The sequence below is a fragment of the Zingiber officinale genome, chromosome 11A (assembly GCF_018446385.1).
Source record: "Zingiber officinale cultivar Zhangliang chromosome 11A, Zo_v1.1, whole genome shotgun sequence".
Taxonomy (NCBI): domain Eukaryota; kingdom Viridiplantae; phylum Streptophyta; class Magnoliopsida; order Zingiberales; family Zingiberaceae; genus Zingiber; species Zingiber officinale.
This window is the reverse complement of record NC_056006.1, coordinates 2,178,199-2,187,960: the sequence shown is the minus strand read 5'-3', so window position 1 is coordinate 2,187,960 and position 9,762 is coordinate 2,178,199. Positions and strand designations below refer to the sequence as shown.

Here is a 9,762-nt window from a genome sequence, read left to right as displayed (position 1 = left end):
AAAGATGGACCGGTCGTAAAACACCCTGATCTCTAGATGACAGGGGATGAATGCAGGAGACAACCATCTTATAAAAAGCATTATCTCTTGGACTAAGTGATACAGTAGACATCTTTTTAGGACGTGGTCCCTCAAAGAAGTCAGCATACATAATATCAAGGGTAAGATGTGCAAATGGAGTAGGTAATGGATCTGGAATGGAAGCACTGAAAAAGATACGATTAACTGAGGGTCGTATCCGTAAAAACCTAAGAAACATATCCAGATCAAAGAGCATTTCTCTAGTGGAGACCCTAGTCCTATAATGATGAGGATCAAGCTCGCACAAGTTCTAGTAAAATTCCGAACAGAGAATAGGATTGTATGCATGTCTACAAAAGATGATGCTATCAAGTTGATAGTGTTGATTGATCTCTATAGCTTAAGGAAAAAAGGTTTGGTAGAATTGGAGATCCAAACAACGAGTACTTATCACCTTAAATTTTTTATTAGGAAAAGATTGCCTTAACTCTTCAGTAGAAAACCTAGGGTCCTGACTGGGATTAAGAGAGCTAGCCTCTCGTTGCACAATAGCTCTACTTTTTTCACTATATATATAAAAAACAATAAATAATTGTGCATAAATATTTTAAAAGATTTAGAATAAAGAAATCATTACCGAGGCATTGTCGGGCTGCTAGACGAACTGAAATCGGCGAAGAAAACTTCGTATGCAAGGAAGAAAGAAAAGAGAAGATTTGGGGGATGAGGTTTTCGGTCTGCCGAAACCTGTATTTATAGAGGTCGATCGGTCGACCGATAAGGGGTTTGGTCGACCGATCCCTTAAATTTCTCGTCCTTTCGACCGGTGAGCAGACGTTCGATCGATCGATATATTTACTTTAGCACAGATACAGGATGGGTAGAGAGTTGTTGAACGGATGAAATTTTACGTTTTCGGTCGACCAATAAAACGGTTTGGTCGACCGAATAATTGAATCACAATTAAAAAGTTGTTCCGTTGTCTCGGTCGACCGAACCATTTGTTTGGTTGACGGAAAATTTAAAGTTGCAGTGTTTTTATTAAGGTTTAAAATCATTTTTTAATAAGGTTTTAAATAAATTTTAATAAGTTTTAATGAGTTTTAAAATCAGTTTTAAAATAATTTTTTAATGAGTTTTTAAAATAATTTTTAAAGTAATTTTTAATTAGTTATAAAATAATTTTTTAATAAGTTTAAAATAAGTTTAAAATAATTTTTAATAGATTTAAAATAATTTTTAATAAGTTTTAAATAAGTTTTAATAAGTTTTAAAATAATTTTAATTAAGTTTAAATTATTTTTAATTAAGTTTAAATAATTTTAATTAAGTTTAAAATAATTAAGTTTAAATAATTTTAATTAAGTTTAAATAATAATTAAGTTTAAAATAATTTTAATTAAGTTTAAAATAATTTTGATTAAGTTTAAATAATTTTAATTAAGTTTAAAATAATTTTGATTAAGTTTAAAATAATTTTAATTAAGTTTAAATAATTTTGAATAAGTTTAAATAATTTTAATTAAGTTTAAATAATTTTGATTAAGTTTAAATAATTTTGATTAAGTTTAAAATAATTTTGATTAAGTTTAAATAATTTTGATTAAGTTTAAATAATTTTAATTAAGTTTAAAATAATTTTGATTAAGTTTAAAATAATTTTAATTAAGTTTAAATAATTTTGAATAAGTTAAAATAATTTTAATTAAGTTTAAATAATTTTGATTAAGTTTAAATAATTTTGATTAAGTTTAAATAATTTTGATTAAGTTTAAAATAATTTTAATTAAGTTTAAAATAATTTTGATTAAGTTTAAATAATTTTGATTAAGTTTAAAATAATTTTAATTAAGTTTAAAATAATTTTGATTAAGTTTAGATAATTTTAATTAAGTTTAAAATAATTTTGATTAATTTTAAATAGTTTTAATTAAGTTTAAAATAATTTTGATTAATTTAAAATAATTTTAATTAAGTTTAAATAATTTTTTAATAAGTTTAAAATAATTAAGTTTGAATTTGATTAGGTTTGATAATTAAGTTGATTTGAACTTAATTAGGTTTGATAATTTGAATTTAATTAGGTTTGATAATTAATTTTGATTTGAATTTAATTAAGTTTGAAAAAGATTATTGAACTTATGTTAGATTCAAACTTAGCTTTGGGTTAATCAAGCAGGCGTCCTAAGGATAAACTTTCAGTTCAGTGGCGAGACATACGACCTACTTGGATATCATTAGACCACTTGCTGAAGGCTTTCTAAACTGTTACCGCCCAAAGAACTTAATACTAAATTTTGGTCTAACTAGCCCATGTTTGACTAAGGTAGCTTCGATCAGATCCACTAAGTCCAGTGCACCAGGTAGAATTCCATATTCAGCCACGACATGCCTTCGACAAAGCTTCCTTGACGTACTATCATCCCAATTCATTCCGATGCTATGTTAAAGGGTTTGGTAAACCTTTTTCATCAAACCGTTCTAAGCAAAAATAAACCTAGTCCTAAGTATTGAGTTTGGTTAATCAAGTTGGTTGTATTATTTTTCTACTTGCTCCCCGTGAGTCATAGCTTAGATAAGGTCTATCTAAGTAATGGATTTAACTCTTAGGGACCAAGTATAGATTTGGTTCAATTTGTTTGGTTAAAAATTTTGTTTGAACTCATGCTTGGACTTGCCTTCTAGTATTTTAACTGATTAAGGATAAGTATGATTTGTTTGTTTGTTTGGGTTGTAACCGAGTCCTGATTTGTTGTACACAGCTCGTTGTGATCCAAGTACCATATTTAGACACTTGGATCCCATTTCGAACATTTCAAACATTTTCTTGAGTCGCTCGACTTGACCTTTCAAATCGAAATTTTCTTCCTCAAATTTTTCAACTTGAGTTGAAGTTCCGACTTGAACTCGGTTAGTCGAGTCACTCAAGTTAATTTGTTGCTTAAGGTGGTCTATTTCCTTAAGTAACAAGTTATTTTGTTTTTCAGATTTTGATAATTTTTTAAATAAACATTTAACTACTTTAAGTAAATTAGACTTGGAATAAATTGTTACCATATTTGGATCTTTTGATCCGTTGCTTTCGTCGAACTCGATGTCGATCTCGGATTCGTACTCTTCGTCAGACTTGGACCCGGAATCTTCATTTCTTGCCATAAATGCAAGGTGGCTCGAGTGCTTTGTTTGCTCCGCGTTGGATTCGTCGAAAGAAGTTTCGTCCCATGTCGCTTGAAGAGCCTTCTTTTGTCTTGTTGATTTGGGTCTTTCTTCTTTCCGATTTGTGCATTCATTTTTGAAATGCCCCTTCTTATTGCAGCCATAACAGATCACTTCTGATTTGTTTTGGATCTGATTCGGTGGGGTCTTCTTGGTGCTTCTTCTAAACTTCTTTTTAGTCAAAAACCTTCGGACCATATTGACTAATTCTTCTTCATTTGTTGAGTCTGAGTCTGGTTCGCTTTCTGACTCGATCTTCATTTTTTATTTTGTTTCCTTACTTGAACCTGCATACAACGCTACACCTTTCTCGACATGACTTGTGTTAGACTATTCGTGTAATTCCAATTCACAAAATAACTTGTCTAACTTAAGAATTAAAAGATCTTTGGAAACTTTGTAAGCATCTACAATCGATGCCCATAAAGCATTCCTCGGAAAGGTGTTCAGCGTACCTTATCGTGTCGTGGTTTTTCAGGTTGTGTCCAATTAGGTGGAGGTCGTTAAGTATGTCCTTCAGATGAGCGTGTAGTTGTGAGGCCGTCTCTTCAGGAAACATTTTTATATTAAATAAATTGTTTAAAAGTAAATCCCTTTTGTTTACCTTCGAGTCATCGATTCCTTCATGTAGTTTGACTAGTGAGTCCCACAATTCCTTAGCGTTGTCGTAGGGACCGACTCGGTTCAACTCCTCCATAGTGAGCCCGCACTGAATGGTGTTGATCGCCTTGTAATTCAGTTGAGCCTTCTTGATCATTTGAGGAGTCCATTCTTCAGGTTCTAAAGTAGTTCCGTCTTTCGTCGGTAGGGTGTAACCTTTTAGGATTATGAACCAGAGCTCGATGTCAGACTTCAAGTAACACTCCATTCTATTTTTCCTAATAACTAAAGTTTTCTCCTTTGAACAGTGGAGGCCTTACGGTGTTGTAACCTTCTTGATAAGAGTTCGACATCCTTGCAAGAAAAGAATTAAGAGAAATATATTTCCAAGACTTTCGTCTTGGGATTAGTAGTGCTTGAGAAGAAAATGAAATAAAAAATATTTCTAAAAGAAAAGAGAAAAGTTTTTTAAAAAAAAACTGCTTTGAAAATCGGTTAAGAAACGAGACAAGGTATTTTTTTAACTTTTTAAAACCAAAGTCGTGCAGCGGAAATAAGAAACGAGACAAGGTATTTTACTTGTAGCGTGAGCAGTTTGCAGAAGAGCACCAGAGTCGATCAGAAAATCCTTGTTTGCCTCTGTCTTCGAGCCTGTTTTTATAGATGTACTGGAGGTTTGGTCGATCGATCCCACTGTTAGGTTGACCGAACCGACTGTTCGATCGACCGAACCCGCTCCCTTCCTTCCTGGCTGAAGTTCAAAGTTGGCTCGATTTTTTGCATTTACTGGTCTTTAATGGTTCGGTCGACTGATCATGCCTTTCGGTCTACCGAACAGCTTCCTTTCCTGTTCGTCGTGATTTTGCCGAGATCATCATTTAATGCTGATTGGATCGATCGACCGATCCCCAGGTTCGGTCGACCGATCAGCTTATTTCCTTTGCTGCTGATCGATTCTGATGTTCTGTCCTGTGCTGAGTCACTATGGTTCGGTCGACTGATCTTACGGTTCGGTTGACCGATAAGGCTTTGATCTGACTTGGACTCAGTTCTGATCTGATCTGATTTCTGTTCTGATTCTGCTTGGTTCGGTCGACCGATCCTACTATTCGGCTGACCGATCAATTCGGATCTGCAAAACAGTATTAACCAAAAAGTCTTTTACAAAACAGATGTCAGAGCAATAATATAAAGCAGAAATAATATGCAAGACAGTAGAACTGTCATGATCTCAACTTTTGAAACCTTCCCGGTTTCATCAGTTGGATCAGCGACCTAAGGTTGTTCCCTTCGGGAACCTGACCTCACTGTCGCTCCTCCAGTTTGTTTACCTCAACCTACCTGCCAAACTTTGATCCTCCAGATCTAGTTTGGACTTTTCACTCAGCCTTGATCGGCTCACCAGGACTTTTTCCCTTGATCTTAGGTCCTCCAGACCTCTCGATCATACTACCAAGCTTCAGGTCCTCTCGACCGCCTTGGACTTGCACTTGGATTCCACGATCTGCTAAGATTTCACCGCCTAGCCTCCAGCTAGGACTTTTCTGGTTGAGTAAACATCCTGCACACTCAGTCAACTTGTTAGATCATAACAAGACTTAACTTGAACCTTTGACAACATCAAAACTTAGGTTTGATTCTGATGCAACTTGCACCAACAATAACAATTGATTATAAAAATTTAATTCATGTTTAAAAAATTATTACTCTTAATAAGATGTATCGAATTAATGTTTGAGAGAATGGATATAATCAGAAGAACTAGATGAGCACTTACCACCTTATTCCATGTTATTTTGAATTCTCTAGATTTATCAACCAATTTTAGCCAAAATTGATTAATAGAACTAGAGAGCTTGCAATGACATGAAATCAGGTCTTATGTATTTATCTAGTTCTCCTGATTATATCCACACTCTCAAACATTATTTCTATATTTCATATCTAGAATAATAATTTTTAAACACAAATATGTTTGAAAAATCTTATTCATATTCAAAAAACATCGCTATATATATATATATATATATATATATATATATATATAGTGAGAGAGAGATAGAGAGAGATTATTCCGAACACTTTAGCTCTATTAATCAATTATCTCGATTTTAATTAGGGCCTAATAAATCTAGTGATACCTACATAACTGCAAGTCGAGAGATCGAGTTTCCGCACCCAAATTTATAAAATACGTTAAAAAAAAATCTCAACTCATCCTTTTATTATATTGTTTCAGAAATTACACAAGAACGTGTTAAATATTAATCATCATCTAGAATAGTTGATGATGGGAATAAATAATATTAATCATAATTAATTTGGGATGATAATTGTTAGCGCTCTATAATTAAGCATTTGTGGATGTCCGATCCATTTAAATTTGGTTTGAACCTTAAAAATTCGTAAGTACTTATGAATATTCAAAAATAATTCAAGTAGAAAACATTTAATAAATACATATTTCATAAAGTTACCAGTGCTCGTCTTTATGATTAAATCTTATGTCCTAAGCACACAATCAACTGTCTCATTGGCCTTGCCGTTCACCCAACTTAGCCACAGCACCACTTGACCTCTTCCCATGGGTGAGCAGGCGAGTTTGTTGCACACGTGCAATGGGCGCTTTGTTCGCGCACTTCGCACTTGACATATCATGTGGGAAAACAATGATTGATTTTTATTTACTACATATAATAAATATTAAAAGCTTGTGTCGTAATGGGTCTATAGCTCAGTGGTAGAGCAATTGACTGCAGATCAATAGGTCACCGATTCGAACCCGGTTGGGCCCTGCATTTTCATATTTTTTTCTTCAGTGGATTTATGATAGATTTTTTTTTTTTAAAGCACATTGAAGTACAAATTTAATTGCAACCAAGCTACATACCGCACTGAACATCAGCTCATAACACAACAAATTACCTCGGTTAATTAGGTATTTAAGGATTGAATTACTGTAATAATTTTCCGAGTTTTTCGATTTATCTGATGAACGCACTTGTTCTTACATTCGTGATTTTTTTTTATGTCTTACATCTCTTACGAACACTTGTTCTTACATTCGTGAAATTTTTTACTCTCGACTTCTTTGCCTCTTATTCGCGCTTCTCCTTACCTCGATCGGTTGTTCTCTGTGCCAATTCTCAGTGCTTAAGTGATTTATTTGTTTGTGGTGGTGAAGAACTCTCCTCTTCTGGAGTTCGCGAGCATGATCAAGGCGAGGTAGCTAGCAGGCTGTCGCTGGGACTCTGCACCACTTGACGGTCGAGGTCATTGATGAGAGAGAGAAGATCTACGAGGCCAAGGTGTGGGTCAAGCCATGGCTCAACCTCAAGGAGCTGCAGGAGTTGAGGCACATTTCATACAAGATAGTTGCAAGAATGATGAGAGAGAGCTTCTACAATTACAACAACAATTTCAACAGTTCGGATCCTCTGTCGATCGGACGGACCAGATTACATTTCAAGGATGTCTTGCACATCATGAGCATACTGTACACATCTTAAGGATGTCATAATATCTTTAGTTGTAATATAGTCCATCCGATCGACAGGGGACACGAGAACAGAGAAATTTATTGACAGAAGATTTGATCTCCAATTTCAAGGGGCACTTATTTAATTATTCTGCTAACATATTATGTCTGCGACCATAATCACATTTCATACCGCTTCAACAAACTCCTTTATGGAGGAAAAACGTCATTATACAACTGGACAAAGGACCATCTAGAGTTAACAACTCCCAAGTGCTTCCAAACTACTAAAAGGGTGTGGTAATAATCATTGGAAAATAGTGTTAGATAGAGTATTCCTGTAACACAAAGATTAGTACAGTTATATATAATGCATGAGTAATATTAGATAGTAGAATTATCTTGATCTCAACTTGAAAACCTTTTCAGTTTCTTCAGTTGGACCAACGACCTTAGGTTGTTCCTTTCAGGAACACGACCTCACTGTCGCTCCTCCAGTTGTTTATCTCAACCTACCTGTCAAACATTGATCCTCCAGATTTGTTTGGACTTTTCACTTAGCCTTGATCAGCTCGCCAGGACTTTCTCTCGATCTTTGGTCCTCTAGACCTCTCGATCTCACTGCCAAGTGTCGGGTCTTCTCGATCCACTTGATCTTTCCACTTGGCCGGGTTTCACGATCTACTAAGATTTTTCCTACTTAGCCTCCAACTAGGTCTTTCCCGGTTGAGTAAACAGCCTGCACATTTAGTTAACTTGTTAGATCATAACAAGACTTAACTTGAATCTTTGATAACATCAAAACTCAGGTTTGAATTTGATGTAACTTGCACCAACACTTTCACCCTATCAAGCTTCTCTAAGCTTGACCAGCCATCAATTGGCCAAACATCCTATTTCTTTACTTTCATCATAAAGCCTTAGAGTTCTTATATTCGAGCGGATTAATAACTGGTTGGTCTTATATGAGCATTCTGCTCTGGGATCGCACAGGCATGCTTCAAGGACTTCGATGCTGGACACCACTCTATCTCAACTTTAACCGCCATCTAATCTTGATTTTAGTATTCACATCATCTCCTAAACTCGTTCGTCATAACCCATATCAAATAATATTAATCCTAATTAATTAGGATGATCATAATTAGTGCTCCATAACTAAGCGTGTGGATATCCCATCCATTTAATTCTGGTTTGTTCAAAATACTTTTTGACACAACTGATGTATTCTTTCACTTATAGCAAAATCAGAAAAAGAAAAATAATTACTAGACCAACTATTTCTACATATGGGGACATGGAGTAAAGAATGAATTCTCGTGCCTCGACGGTTTTGGTGCGATGGTAATAATTGAAATGGATTCCATATATATATATATATATATATATATATATATATATATATATATATATATATATATATATATATATTTGTTAATTTGTCTCATGAGATAAATCATGTATAACTATTAATCGTTGAATTAGTGACTATTACCTTTTTACCACATGCTACAGCTGTAGATTGCTAATCGAGTTATGATTGCTTTGATTGGGTCCCAATAAATCGCTCACTGATGTGATGCGTAGATAAGTCCAAGTCAACGTAGCCTCCTACACCGAATATATAAAATACAATTTTAAAAAATCTCAACTCATCCTTTTAATATATTGTTTCAGACATTATACAAGGAACTGTTAAATATTAATCATCATCTAGAATAGTGGATGGGAATAAAGAATATTAATCCTAGCTAATTACTTTGGGATGATAATAGTTATTGCTCAATAATTAAGCATTTGTGGATATCCGATCCATTTAAAATTTGCAAACTAAGTACTTATGAATATTTAAATAAATTCAAGCAGGAAACATTTAATAACTACCTATGTCATAAATATATACTACAAATGCTCATCCTTATGAATAAATCTTATATATATCCTTGCATATTTACTTATTTAAAATTTTAATATCCTTATGAATGTCCTAATGATTAGTCACATTACTGTTGTCATCCTCTTTGAATTGGTCTGATTGCTCATTGTTGTTGTTGTCGTGGTCTTTGAATTGGCCTAGCTAATCTGACCACATTGCTTGTGGTCCATATGACTGCAATCTCTCATCTTACCCTTTGCGTTTGCAACTAATAACTATTGACCTTGTCTCATTGAACCTTAATTATTGTCACATCAATGGTCTACCTTAGTTGTCATCAATCGATCAATTAACGAGATTAGATCTCTTGGTTCATAAAAAAAAATAGATCAAGAAATAGATCACTCATAATTACGATTGGATCATAACTATGATCTAACTACAATTGATTGCATTCTCTTATTAGGTTCATCGTCCTCCTCAAGTTATAGTTTGGGTTCAAATGGACGGCTGGAGGCGGCTAAAGGTGAGCAAGTGGCCAGACTATTGGGTGCCTAATGGGGACATCCTC

General features: G+C 34.1%; 1 non-coding gene across 1 annotated transcript; it reads left to right on the top strand.

The window, feature by feature from the left end:
* The first annotated feature begins 6,560 nt into the window (after positions 1 to 6,560).
* TRNAC-GCA lies at positions 6,561 to 6,632 on the top strand. The gene has a single exon. It is a non-coding gene; the product is annotated as a tRNA-Cys (tRNA).
* Positions 6,633 to 9,762: the final 3,130 nt, after the last annotated feature.